The following is a 15,571-nucleotide window of genomic DNA, read 5'->3' on the forward strand; positions in this document are numbered from 1 at the left end:
AGCATGAACTGCTATTATTAAAATAATGGTATTAATGCCTGTTAATTTTGTACCCCCAAAATCTCCTTATTCATAAATGGCAGGGTGGGGAACAGTAAACTTTCAGTACTGTATTTAGGAATCTCTAAAGGTCAGAAGTATTTCATTAAACTAAGCGAACTCCACTTTCCCTCTTATCTAAACGGCCAGGATTGAAGAACTGGGGGTGGGGTGTGTGTCCAAGGGCAGCGACACCAGTGTTGTGGAATATTTCCACTAGCTTCAAGGCTCTGTGCAAGGGGCTTCATCTACGGGGCACTTCAGTCTGCAGAACGGCCCTGCAATTGGAGTGTTGTGGCCCCATTTTACAGATGAGAAAAGCAGTCAGGCTTAGAACGGGTCTATGAAAGCCCAGGGGCCTTGGGTCTGGCTCTTTCCTTCATTTTACTCCATGGCCTATGTGATTTAGAAAAAACATTTCACAAAGTTGACAAGAGAACAGATAATGCTACAATATATTAAATTAATTGAAATATTACTGAATTAATAAAGAAGTGTTCTTTCTTCATGTGCTTCAGTGTTATATCAAATACTGTCTTATTCAGTCAGGCTCCACAGAAATACAGACACTCAGCTTTAAGCAGCACACTTTTTCCCCTGCCTTTCCTCCTTATGCAAAGAGAGAACTCACTGGAAACCCAGCAGCTCCCGTGTGTCATGAGGCAGGTTTGTGTGCTGAGTTCCATCCAGGATAGCTACGCACACGTCTAGTCTTCCTCTGGTCCCTTCGTATACCCCACGTTCCTTCACTTCTGGTGAAAGAGAACTCTGCCTTTTCCTGAGTGTTTTCCTGATGCAATGAGAAAAGGAACCCACAGCTTCTGTGGGTACCACGGAGTGATGTCACTATCTTGTCATGGCTAATCCATCTGAACAGCTGAGAGTGACTGAGCAAGGCTCGGTCTAGATTTTTATTCTGTTTTTGGTTCAATATCTACATATTTCAGTTGGTCCAGTGCCAACACAGATGGCCCCACAGCTTATCCTCCACCAGCTGCCCCAGCATCCACTCCTGTTTCAAGGTCACAGACCACCAATTAACCACCTGACAATTTCCCTTGAAGTTCTAGCTTTTAGTGCCATAGACGTCTGTCTGAGTCTTAGAACTTTTAGCTCACATCCACACTGCATTGGGGGAACTAGGGAATGATGGAGTAGGAAGGTCACACATAACTTTTCAAAATTTTTCTTTTCTTTTTGGTACTGAAAGCTTAAGTCATGAATAAACAAACAGAGGAAAACCACTGATAGCATTTTCAGAGTTCCGCAGGCCTGTAGCCTGGGATTATTACATGGGGGAAAAAGTTTATCTTTGTATAAAAGAAGGAAAACAAAGCTTGACAAAGAATGGACAAAAAAAGGTATTTGGACTGTAGAATCTAACCTAAATGACAGGAATACAAAATAACTAGAAACTCTTCTTAAAATCTCATATACTAGCATTCTGTTTTTTTGATACTACATAAAGCAAAGTTTCAGGTTATATCTCTAACTTGTAGACTTCTTTTCCCATAAAATCCCAATGGCAATGTTCAAGTATTCACTCAGCCACTATTTATTGCATACTTATGAGTCAATCAATACATCAGAAAATTCCAGGAATACTGAAATAAGCAAGATTGTCTTTCCCTGAAGCATCTTATTGCCTTGGAGGGGGATACTATTAGGATGTCAAAATTGATAAGAAGGTGGTACTAATATATAAGTATTTTAAAGAACGGAGTCTGGACCAGACTGCCAGGGTGGAGGGTGCGGGCGGTTCCTGCTTCACCACTAACTAGCTGCACGACCTGGGGTAAGGTACTTAAACTCTAACCCCAGCTTCTTCGTGGGCAAAGTGCAGCCATGATACACTTCTGGCACAGGTTGTTGTGAGCATTAAGTAAGATCACAGATGTAAAGTGCTTGGTACAACCAGCGGCACGTACTAAGGACTCAAATGTTAGGAAGCCGTGGTGGTGCTGTATAACGGAGCATGAGGACGCTGGGGAAGCAAAGGCTGCTCTGAAGCTTCAGCGAGTTGGACACCCTCTCCGCTGGGATGATGGGATCAAGAAGGCTTCAGTGAGGAAGGTAACACTCAAGATCGATCACAGCCAAACAGGCACAAATGACTGGGTGTTTACAGAGCCTCTGATGATAACTGAAAAGCTAGAAAAGGAGCCCCGTTAGAAAAAAGTAGGTCCATGAAATTAGACATGATTTTCTAGGACTTGGTGTGAAAGTAGGTATCTACCATAACAACACAGACACGGAATGATAACAAGAAAATGTATTGCTACTAAGAAAGATGCGATATCCCACCGGATCCACTTCTATTCAACCGTAATGCAAAATGACACCACGGATTTTAATGAAACTTGGCAAGATCTAGAAACACCATTTTTAAACTTAGCCTCAAATTTAAATCACAGGGTGTGCGATATCATATCACAGTGTCTTCATTATTGATGCGTTTATAGTAAGTCTTGAAATCAGGGAATATTGAGAGTCCCCCAATATTGTTATTCTTTTTTCAAAAACGTTTGACTCAATAAAAGAGAAAAAAAGTTTGATTTTTATAAATCTTTGTATTTCCATATAAATTTTAGAACTAATTTGTCAATTTCTACCAAACAAAACAAAACAAAAAAACCCCACACTTTTGGGACCATATTTAATCTATACATTATTTTGGGAAAAAACAACATCTTAACAATACTGATTCTTCCATTCTAGAATATGGTATATATTTCTCCATTTATTTAGGTCCTAATTCTTTAATTTTTATCAGAATTTTAAAAATAATTTTCAGTGCACAGATGTTATACTTCTTTATTCAATTTTTTATTATTATCTTATGATTTTAACAGCATTGTCAATCAACAGCATTGTTTTTCATTTCATTTTCCAATTGTTTCTTGATGTATACAAATGATATTTTATATTGACCTTGTATTCTGAGGTCTTGATAATTTCAACAGATTTTTGCTAAATTCACATAGATCTTTTGAGATTCCTTACGATTTTCTAGATACTAAATCATGCCATTTACAAACAGAGAGAATTGAATTACTTTGTCCTTTCCAATCTGTAACCCTTTACAATTTATTTTACTAGTTAATCCCATTGCTTTGGTTAGGACCTCCAGTACAATGTTAAATGAAATGAGTGTGAGTGGACACCCATGCCATCTTTCTGATGCAGAAGAAAACATTCATGGCCTCAGTAATGTTAGTTGTAGGTTTTTCATGGATGATCTTTACCAGATTAAGGAAGATCCTTTTTATTTCTAGTTTTGCTGTGAGGTTTTATCATTATTAGGTACTCGATTTTGTCAAATGCTGTTTCTGGGTCTACTGAGATAATCATATAATTGTTATACTTTATTTCGTTAATGTGGACTCATTTTTGAATGTTAAAGCATACTTGTATACCTGGAATAAATTCAATTTGGTCATGATGTATCATTATTTTTATATATCACTGTATTCTATTCCTGATTATGGGTTAAATATTTTTGTATCTGTAGTCCGAGGGATATCAATGTGTAATTTTTTCTTTATTTATGGCTCCCTTATCATAACTTGGTATTAAAGTTACGGAGATCTCATAAAATGACTTGAGAAGTGTGGTTCTGAACTCTTATTTTCTGTATTTGCTTAAGATTAGTACTTCTTCCTTAAATGTTTGAAGGAATTTACTAATGATACCACCTGGACCTGGAATTTTATTTGTGGGACAGCTTTCAACTATATATTCAATTAATTTAACAAATATAGAGTTATTCCTATTTTCTATTCCTTCTTGTATCCGTTTTAGTTGATCTTATCTTACTAAACAAGACATTTGTCCATTTCACTTAAGATGATTTTCTTTGTCTCTTATTGCTTCTCATGCCCTATAATAACAATTCATGCACTTAAGTCTTTTCCTTTCAACTCACTTGACTAAGCTATATCCATCTCTCTGGGTCTCCTTTCCTGACACATTTAGCCAAATGATATGTTTTCCTCTTCTGCGAGCTTCTCCAGCCCTTACTAAGTTAATCTTCTACTGCCTTGTGTTATTCATTATCTTTCACTGCTGCATTTTTATCTCTGAAAACAGAATATGGGATCTTTGAAGGCAGAAATTATACCTTAAACTTCACTGTTCCCATAGCATCTAGCATAGTCATTTAGCATTGAATAAATACTTATGAGATTATTGATTTGTCCACTCTGTGGGTTAGTTTAACCACCTATTGTGGATGAGCCTAGAACATCTTACAGTGCCAGGAAGCATGGAAGTGTTGATAATAATGATAAAAATACAAACTAAGATCGGGCATGTCAAAAGGTACGGGAACTGACAGAAAAGAGCTCCCAATGGCTAGAACTGAAACAATTTGAGAAACAAGACAGTATTAGATCATAAAACTCAAAGAATAAAAAAATAAATATCCACAAGTCCATAAGGGTATAAATAAATGATTGAATAAATAAATAAATGGGAAAGAAGAAATGTGTCTTCCTTACAGAATTTCAAGCAGAAAATGTAAAAGGAAGGAGGGAAATACAAAATTATTAGAATGCTCAGTAGTAATTGCTACAGGCAAGATCCAAAGATGAATATTAAAATTAGTGGGCAAAAATTTAAAGAGGAAGAGTTAAATAGCCTCAAAGTACTCCCCTAAAATATTTAATTACTCTGGTAGTTTTAATATACATACAAAATTATTTGATACGCTTCCCTCCAGGTGATGTAACTTCGTTTCTCTCCCCTTGACTATGTGTTAGACCTAGTGAATTGCTTGAAATGAATGTGATATAGAAAGAGAAAATAGTAACTGTGAATCAACTTAGCAGATGTTACCTTAATCAAGTGATCAAGGTTCACATAATCCGTAAAAGTAACGTTGATACCATATGATGATTTTATATGATGAAAAAGATACTTTTTCTGTGGTATTCTTCTCTAAAATCCAAAACCTTTATTCAGCCATAACAAAACATCAGGAAAAAAATTGAGGATTATTCTACAAACTATCTGACTAGTACTCTTCAAAACTCTCATGAGAAACACAAGAACAACTATGATACTATCACAAATTAAAAATGGAAACTAAGGGGACACAATCATTGTGATATCCTAGTTTGCATCCTGGAACAGGAAAATAAAAAAAATTGAAAACCAGGTGAAGTCTAGATAAAGTATGGAGTGTAGCTAATTGTACTGTACCGACATAAATTTCTCAGTTTTGATCAATGTACCACAGTTAGGTAACGATGGTACCACAGGTACCATTAGGGAAGCTGGGTGAAGGGTATATAGGAACTCTCTATAATGTCATTGTAACTCTTTGGTAAATACCAGAGGGCCAAAAAAAGTGCACATTTTAAGTGATGTTATCTATGTATTACTTTTCAAAGTTGAATTGAGTTATGGTAGCAATGTAGTATGATGTTCGCTCAAAAGGTGGCATAAATCAAATGAATGCTAGTGTCATTCATTGCATTACAATTTTAATACAATTTTTTCCTTTCTTAAAATATGTATACATTTTTTGGCACCCTCTGTATAAAATCATTTCTAAGTGAGAAGTTGTTGTATCATTCCACACTTTAAGTTTGGATTCATTGGAAGTCTGTGCTCCTTATATTTATATTAATAACTGAACTTATGCTCCTTTTTGTGAGATATAGTCTAGACTGGTTTGGATTTATAATTAAATATAAACAAATTTTATAAAGTGACCTACACAAAAGCAATTCATTACTAACATTATAATTTATTAGTAATGTTATGGCTATTAGTAATATCCATAACAATTATTTCCAAGAAGACACAGGGTACTATAAAAGAAGCAAATAACAAAGGTTAACATACATAACCACTCTTACTTCAAAAATAATGGAGACGCTACTGCCTCTCTTAGCAAATAAATAAGTAAAAGAAACATAACTATCTTTAGTGAGGTAGTAGCACATTATTTCACATCTTAACTTCTCAGGCATCAGTAAAAAGACATGAGATTTGTAGTGGTTCCAGATGTATCCAGCTCAAGATGGCAAACTGATCACATCAGTTTATCCCACGCCTTCTCAGGTTCCCACTAATATTAAAGTCAAGAAGACAAATGGTCATAAATCTATAAAACCAAAGAAAATGGGAATGGATGAAACAGTGTGGCAAGATTCTAGATGATAGAATTGAACAGAAGATGGATAAAGCTGTAACATGGATACGTGTAAGAAGGGGGGATGATCAAAAAATGCAGAATCTTGGAGAAGCCTGTTGGGAAACCACCAGATTTCTGACCAACACTGTAAAAGGGTAGCTGCTCGGCTATAATCGCCGATGACACAGAGTTCCCAGGCAAATTTGCATTCTTACGTATATTCGGATGACGACTATTGACAGACTTTAAAGAAAGTGGTAAATATAAAGATAAACATCTATGAGCAAACAGGTAAATAAAAATGACCTCTGAGGAAATCTGAATAACATGGGAAACAGACGAGGACTTTAAAAACTCTAAAATACAAGAACAGGATTCTACAAAAAAAAAACAAAAAAGGAACAATCAGAGAATAAAAAAGAATATTAGAAGATTAAAAGTATAATAGTCAAATTTTTTTAAAAAAATTGATATATGGCAAGAAAATAGTTTTGAATAAGTCCCCGCCCCCCAAAGTTAAACAAAACATTGAAAGAGAAATGGAAAACACAGAAGAAATGATGCATAGAATTCAACCAGAGGGCCCAACTAAGATTTCTAAAGAAATTCCAAAGCAGAAAAACAGAAAAGGAATATCAAAGAAATCATTTAAAAGAATTCCCACAACTAAAGGTCACGAGTTTTCAGAATGAAAGGGCCCATTAAGATGCCCATCAAAAGGGCACCTCAATAAAAGAACCATAACCAGATGCTTTAGTAAGAAATCCTAAAAATAAGTTTCTAAAATCTGAGGGGAGGAAAAGGGGATAAGAATCAGATTTCTTATCAGCAAATATTGGATGCCAAAAGTAGGGCAATGTCTCATAAACTCCTAGGGAAAATTATTTTTAACTTACAATTCTTGATCTAGCTAAAACATTAATCAAGGCATTTTTAAATATGTAGAAATTCAGAATATTAACCTCTTCCTACATGTCCCATTTGAAACTTCCTGAGGCTATGCTTCAGCAGCATATGGAATTAAGCTGAGACATGGATCCAGGGATGATCGATGCCAGGCAAGATGTCTAGACAGCAGCTGCTCCAGCCTGGGATAGAGAGAGGTACCCAAGAAAAGAAGGAATTACAAACGCTTCATTCTACGTACCTCCTGAGAAGCTGAAGGTACATAAGGATGCCATGCCATAAAGGCAGATGAGTCAAAGAAAAATAAAAGCAATTAGAAACTCTAGGAAATACAAAAAGCTATACAGATAAGTCAACGTAATTATAGTATACTACTTTGATCAGCAGTGACTGACAATTACATATTCATAATACTTTTTTATTAATTTATAATCTTTAGAATCAACCTAAGACAAACACTAAAGTCTTAATATGGCTAAAAATCAAATATAAATAATATCAGCCTTACTAACTAACATATGATTGAAAGCACCAATGAAGGTTTAAAAGGAAGAAGTTATGCAAAGGGTAAGATTTTCATCTTACAAAGTAAGAAATCATCAGATTCTGTCTATAGTTAATAAGACAGATACAAGAATAAGTGTGTTATTTAAAGGTACATAGGAAACAAGAACGAAAAATGTGAGTACATTGGGAGTGGGGAGGCAGTAGTACAAATAATCTGTCATAAGTCAACAGGTAACGTTTGAGGTTGATGAGTCAAGAAATGGTAATTATACACACACAAACACATACACATATACTTCATTCGACCAATACTATAAATCTATGTAGAGCTATAAAGTCACTAATACAAGTATAAACACAGAAATATCAAAAAAATTATAAGCTTTTCTGTGCTCATTAAATCTGGGGATGAGATCCAGAACTACAGCCTTTCATTAGAAGCCTGTTGTATTTTTCAATTTTAAAAAGAACATATGTGTATTTTATTGATAGAAAAATAAATGTGAAATCCTTATTAACATTTAAAAAATATCTATTTGGAAATCATCCAAATAGACTATGTGCTTCATAGGATAGCCCATGGCATTTAAATAAGGTCCTGTTGGTATTTCAGGAATTAAAATACTGCATTTTAAAGTCTCAAATAGAAATGCTTCTACAAATCCTATCCTGTGGCAGACATTATCACAGAAACATTGTAGAATCCATGACAAATTAGCCTACTTCAAGGATATTAAGTGTTAAAGAAATAAAAAAAGAAATAAATTGTGTTTAAAATACGAGTATTTGTGAAAAATATGAGGTGAGTAAATGCCTGTTCTTCCTGACTTTCCATGAAGGTCCCTAACTCCTATCAGAGAAAGGGGAAGAGTGGTCTCTTTTGCTCACGAATGCAGCAATGGAAGACTGCTTAAATTGGAGCCCTCCTGAAATATCCTGAATTTGTCACTTATTTCATCTATAATTTCCAATAAGCAGTATGACAAACTGCCCATCAGATTCAGGATCTGTGAGCCACATCCCAACTTTCATTTCTAGGACACAATACCTCCACCATCACATAAAACAACTCAAATGACTTCAGGCACGCTGGGACACCACAGAATTTATGTCACTTGTGTCATGCAGGGTGTCCTGCGGGGTCTCTGGCCCCGCTCCCCACATAAGAACACAGGACATGGTGAGGACAAAAAGGAACACCCATGGAGCCACAGATAGGAGAGTCATACCGCTATATTCTCACTAGCGGCTGGATTGGAGACACAGGAAGCAGGAGCCACACAATCCGCAACCTGCCGTCCTCTACTCTGCCAACCAACCAATGCCTTGCTAACTGCAATCTGCGCTTGCCAGCCATCATCTTCCTTCTAGCCCTCCATTTGCTGCTAGCATAGCCACAGCAGTTATATTAGTGGCCAATGGCTCAAGGGTTACAACTGATGGCCATCCAATCACAGCTGACGGCCATCCACTACCCGAGCCAGCACCTTTCCACATGAGGCCGAGAGCCTGGAAACTGCTCTCTGGGGCTCTGTCCCTACCACTGGGATGTACCTGGTGTGGCACAAAGTTGAATCTTCTGGATATAATAACTACTCTGTGACACAGATGTGGAAAAAGTAAAAATGAAGTGGAGACAAATGTCAAAATAAGAAAGACTGTGGATGGTATTCTCATTCCTCTTCAAAATTTCTTTGCTCTGTGTTTAAACATTTCAAATGAAGTGTTTTTCTAATGTCATTCGATATAGACCAACATCTGAAATAAAACAGCAGACTTTAAATACTTCCCATCTTATAGGAGCTTCAAAAATGAATGTTGGCTTTCTTTTCATAAAGAAAAAAACACAGCCCCCCTCCCTTCCTGAAATGAGAATTTTCCAGCTGCTGCAAAGTTTCCAGATACATATTCTCAGGGTTGGGTAAGTCTTACCCAACATGTACATATATGTTTTTAACAAAAATTAAGGCTTAGAAAGGTTCACAAGTAGTAACAGACTTCAAGTCATTATGGGAAGACTTTGTCTGGATATAGAGATGGAGATGGAGACAGGGAGAGGGGGACATGGTGGGGGGTAAGAGCAAGGAGGAAGGGGGAAGGGGAGGGAGACAGAAGGAAGTCACCAAAATGTTTTTGCAATAGAATAACAACCAAAAGCAGTAAATAATTGTCATGCAGGGTCTCAGCTCCTGCTCCCTGTACAAGAACACAGGACATGGTGAAGCCAAAAAGGAACAACAACAGAGCCATAGGTAGGGGAGTCATACCACTATAGTCTCGCTGGCGGCTGGGTTGGAGACACAGGAAGCAGGAGCCACACGATCCACAACCCACTGTCCGCTTCTCTGCCAACCAACCGACCCTCCTTGCTAACTGCAGTCCGCACTTGCTAGCTTAGCCACGGCAGTTCTATCAGTGACTAATGGCTAACCAGTAACAGCTGATGGCCAACTAGCCACAGCTGATGACCATCTACTCCCGGAGCCAGCACCTTTCCACGTGAGGCCGAGAGCCTGGAAACTGCGCTCTGGGACTCTGTCCCCACAATAATCTCTAAATGCAATAGGATCACTTGCTGTGAATAAAAGCAGAGCTTAAGGACCCTCCCAGGTCATGCCAGGTAAACTTTCACAAACCTTTTAATAGGTTGGTGCAAACGTAATTACAGTTTAAAAGGTTAAAAATAATTGCAAAAACCGCAATTACTTTTGCACCAACTCAATAGAATCAGAAAAGGACAAGATTTTGCTGTCTGGCCAGCCTGCACTCTTGTTTCTGATGCATTCACACACAGCAATGGTTGTCATTAACAGTATAATTACTATGCAACCCTTTTAAGTGGGTAAGTTCCACGAAAGCAAGGATGTTGTCTCATTTACTACCATGTTGCTTCACTTAGAAGAGTGTCTGGCATATGTAAGTATTCCGTAAATGTATCATCTTAGTGTATAGAGGGAAGGAGCAAGTTCGAGTGAAACTGCTTTGCAAATTCTAAAACATTCTGAGGTGTTAGTTCTCCTTGTGGTTCCTCCTGGTCCTACCCTCCTGCTGGGCCCAGCTCCTAAGGGCTCTGGCAGAGCCATTCCCGGCATTGGGAACAGCACAGCCTGTGTAATTAGACCCTCCTGCAGGTGAGAGGCAGAACGATGCATGTGTTCAGAGAATAAACTCTGGAACCAGGCTGCCTCGGTTCCAATTCCGCCTCTAAGCCTGACTTTCTGGCTGTGTGACCTTGGGCAACTTATTTCACCTTTTTACGCTTAGTTTGCTCATCTGTAAATTGGGGGATCATAGTGCCTAACTTATGGGGATGTTGTGAGAATTTACTGGGCTACTATACATAACTCTCTCATAACTCCCTGAAACAGAGGCTGGTACACAGAACGTTGATAAGAACTGACACTACTACTCTTTTATGACAGGATGCAGAAAACATATAAGGAAATTCAGTCACGTCCAGACTGTGATTTTCTTTCTTTTTTTTTTTTTTTTACTAATGCCATACAATTTTAAGGATAGATTTTATAGTCCCGGATTCCTGAAGTTTCAACTTGATGCACTATTCTTCTACATACTTAGCTTCTTAAGGAGCCCAGTGGAGCTCCAGCTCAGTAAGTTATAGGTTTTGGATAAAATATGGATGTTAGCTGAGGCATTTCATCACAGAGGCATCAGCTTCAGGGGCTCCATCCATTCTGCATGGTTTTTCAAAGCACACTGCTAAATGTGTTCTCTCTCTCATGAAGACCTTTTAAAGTGACTTGGACGTGACGAGCTTCTTTAGAGGCAAAACAGTTTTAATTGTTAGTGAGATCTGCTTGAGAAATATTGTTGTGGGGAAGCTGACATATTTTCAGATTGCAGTTTCATTCTTAGGAGCTTAGTTTATGATTATTGTTCGAATGATAGAATTTGTGCAATATATTTATATTGACTCTTTGCTTCATTGGTATTGAAATCCAGGTGTCAGTTTACTTCAATGTAAACACATCAGATTGATGTGGAATTTTCTGGAAACTTTAAAAGTAAAATGAAACACCATACCACTTCTGAACCATATTCCGAGTTGTGAGTAAGATCTTTCAGTTACAATGTACTGAATTAGGTCAAGAGGTTCTCCTGGGGAAAAAAAGTAGTTTGCCCAAGAAATTCTAAAATTCCCCAAATAAAGCATAAATCAATCTGCCATTGCACTGATTCTTCTTTGTTCTTTGATGGTGCTTTGGGAAATGTCAGGCCACTGGTCTGCATCATTTCACCTCCTCGTAGTGGCAAAACTGTCACCAGCCACTGCTGCTTCAAACTGTAATGATCTTACAGATTCATCCTAAGAGATCCAAGCAGAAATCACCAGAAATTTCCTTTCCATAGATGATCATGCCATTATCCCAGTGTAAAACTTAGAAGTGTGTGTGTCTGTGTGTGTTTATATTTTGTATATTACTTATGCATATGCAATGTTCATACAGAAGTATGATTTATTTTTTTATAAGATCAGGTTGAGTTCTAAGAATAGCTGTTCAGATTTAAACTGTTACAAACAATTCCACAAAAATCCTGCCAGAGTAACAGAACCCAGAAAGCTAATTCTAAGGCTTTCCTTCTGACTGTACTATACACTTCTGAATATACAACACTGTTTGAGGCTCTCATACCATTTTGCGTATTTTCATCCCCAAATTCAAACCTATTCCATCCTGAGAACAAAAGCTGGCAAGAAGCACTCAAGTGATGAGTGAACAAAATGCAATAAAAAAGCAACACACTGACATGGAAATGTCATATGAACTGCCGAATGGCAGACAGCTCCAAAGTTTACCAAAATATTTTAAAACACTTTGCCAATGAGCATATAATTGACTGAAAGACTTGCCAGGACTGTTCTAGAGACATCTAACATACCACATAATAAAGAAAACCATTTACAATAAAAAAATTAAATGTTAGAAATATATTTTTAGAGCGCTTCCAAATCCAGTGCAGCCCCCCCCAACCCTAGTTCTGGCCAAGGAAATAATAGTGATATTATCAGCTTCATAGCTGGATGTTCACATTTTCCTTGATGTCTATCCCTTGCAGTTTTGTGTGGCACTTAAAAAAAATCAATCAACCTGTATTTATTATATGAACCAAAGAAGAACAAATTTCCGGCTCAAATTGCTATTAATGAGATACTGATTCATAGGGCATCTGCCATTCTTTGTGAGCATTCTATCCATCCATCCATCCATCCATCCATCCATCCATCCATCCAGTCATTCATCCATTATCCTTTTCTTAACAACGATTATTTGTCTAGTACCTAAGGTGTGTCAAGCCTTGCCCCGACTGCCAGAGACATAATGATGAATAAGACAGAGTTTCAGGCATCATGGGGTTTATAGCCCAGCTGGGGAGACTCAAAGTAAGAGGGATAATACTAATCCTAATTTGTGCTCGGTGCTGGGGTAAACCAAGCCCAGCATGCTAGGTGGGGAAGAGAGAGATCGATCATAAAAGAGTCCTGAAAGAACAGCATTTATCCTGAGGCCTTGAGAATAAGTTATACTGGCGCAGAAAGGAAAAAAAATGAAGGGAGTTAGGAGCCAGAAGAAACAGCATAATTAAATAACTAGGGGAAGGGAGGGTGAGGAACATTAAAAACTCAGAGAAGGAAGGGCTGGTGTGTAGACAAGGAGAGAAGTGGCAAGAAATAGTACTGGATGGGGTAGCCGGTTAGCTCAGTTGATTAGGGTGTGGTGCTAAGAACACCAAGGTTGCCGGTTCGATCCCCGCATGGGCCACTGTGAGCTGCACCCTCAAAAAAAAAAAAAAAAAAAAAGAAAAGAAAAGAAATAGGACTGGAGAGATGGGCCTACGTTGGGATTATTCCTATTTTCCTGAGATTCATCCTTTGCCCTTGATCCCTCTTCTCTGGTCATTTATCATTTTAATAAATACTGGAAAGGCTAAGTCTAAGAACACACCCCGAACCAATATGAATATTATTCCATTATTCTTAACATAAATCTCACCTTGGCAACTCAAAGAATTGTCTATAACTAAACACAAGCAACTGCCTATTTACTCCACCAGGAAATTTTGGAGAGCTTTTTAAATGATAGGTCAAACATTATGACGACATCTCTACTTCTGATCTACATTTTCTTTATAAGACTTATTATAATAAGGGGAAAATAACACAAACGTAACGAATACATTTAAAATCAATAAATAAATAAAGAGAAAAATCCCAAGTCCTTCTTTACCTTCAGGTCAAAGCTCTGCCTTAGCTATTGATCACATAGTTTGAAAAATGATAGTTTTCAGGAAAAATTAAGGATTTCAACAGTACAATTTTCCATTAACTTATTATATAAATAATTAAATGTTTTCATAGGAAACACCAAACTCTTTAACTAGGAAATGCATATATCAATGCAATGCTTGTTTACATTCAGACACATTTATCCACACGTTTGTATGTGTATCGGGCAGTGAGAGGAGAGTAATAATTAGCTTTTATCCTTGGGGGTTGATTAGAGCCGTAAAATCTACCTCAGATTCATCTCCAGAGACAAAGAGGTAATTTTGGAATAAAATACACTTCAAACCAGTTTTATATCTCCTAAATTTCCAATCCAAACTTTGTTCTGTTTTTAGTCCTAAATATTTTGTTCCATCACATTCAGTTCCGAGGGGTAGCTCTTAATTTCCTAAACCAGGAGCAACGACATTTTAGGAGAATGTTTCTATCTGGTGTCAAATATATGTTCATCTTAATAAATTATAAAAGGCCTTCTCTGATCCTTTATTTCTCTCTAAATCCTCCCTTCTCTTTTCACCTTGGTATTTGAACTTGTAGCCATAGCGAAAGCCCTCAGTTGAGAGGGAATGTTAACTTAAACAGCGGGGCGGGTGGGGGGGGGGACAGTGCACGGTGCCCCGCTGGCCACCTCCTCTGTGCTTCCCATACCCAAGTTCAGGTTCTGGTCTCACTCAATGCAAACAGCCTGCTCTCAGAACACTTCCATCCTGTCTAAAACGATATGCAGAACTCTACTGGGGAGCCCATGTTGCCTTAATCTGCACAACTTCCTGACAACCAGCGCTGCCTGATAATGGGACGGTTTGCCTTATAAAGCAACACCTCCCTTTACTTGCGTCTGCTGAGCACTGGAATCTTAGCCGGGTAATCAATCAAGATGCCATCGAAGGAGTAGGTGATTCTCTGGAGAAAAGTGGCCAGAAGTGCAGCGTGGATCACCCTCACCCTCTGCAATCCTAAACTAGCCTTGTCATCAGGACTGAGACTTCCTGTCTGCCAGGAAGCACCCTCATTTCTAACAAGCCCACTTAAAAATGGCCAGTTCACTAATGCTTTTCAGATACACATCTCATTTCATCTTCACAGCAGTGCGATGATATTATTCCCATATAATGGATGTTCCCAGCTTCAATCGACTTATCGAGGTCACAGAACCCGAAGTGACACAGCTGGGACCAGAACAGGCCTTCTGAGTCCCTGTGACTCACATACTCCAAAGGGGCAAACACATAGGAAGTGCCTCCAAAATATTCTGGGACCCTCTGCTTAAAAATCACTATTGGTGAGTTTGGTTTTTTTATTTTAATTAAAGTTTATTGGGGTGACAATTGTTAGTAAAGTTACATAGGTTTCGGGTGTACAGCTCTGTAATTCATCACTACTGGTGAATTTTTAAATGCATATTCCTGGATCTCAGCCAAGAGCTAAGCATTGGATCTGTGAAGGGCGGGGCGAAGAATCGCATTTTAATGAGCTCCCCAGGCAATTCTTATTCACTGTCGAGTTAGAGAACTGCCACTCTACATCTTTTCTTCTCGCTTTGAAAGTTAGAGTGTTAGTCAGCTTTTCATTAGGAACATTTCTGGGATTTTTTTTTTTTTTCATTCATCATTTGAGTGTCTTTTATGAACAGCCACTGCCCTGACCCTCCCGGTCTCACATTTTTTATT

General features: G+C 37.9%; 1 protein-coding gene across 2 annotated transcripts in view; it reads right to left on the minus strand.

Annotated features, from left to right (window-relative positions):
- Window positions 1–15,571, minus strand: part of ENOX1 (ecto-NOX disulfide-thiol exchanger 1) — a 366,236-nt gene that overhangs the window by 255,349 nt on the left and 95,316 nt on the right. The window lies entirely within an intron of this gene.

Source organism: Rhinolophus sinicus, chromosome 16, assembly GCF_057876585.1.
Source record: "Rhinolophus sinicus isolate RSI-liver-muscle chromosome 16, RSI-T2T, whole genome shotgun sequence".
NCBI classification, from domain to species: Eukaryota; Metazoa; Chordata; class Mammalia; order Chiroptera; family Rhinolophidae; genus Rhinolophus; species Rhinolophus sinicus.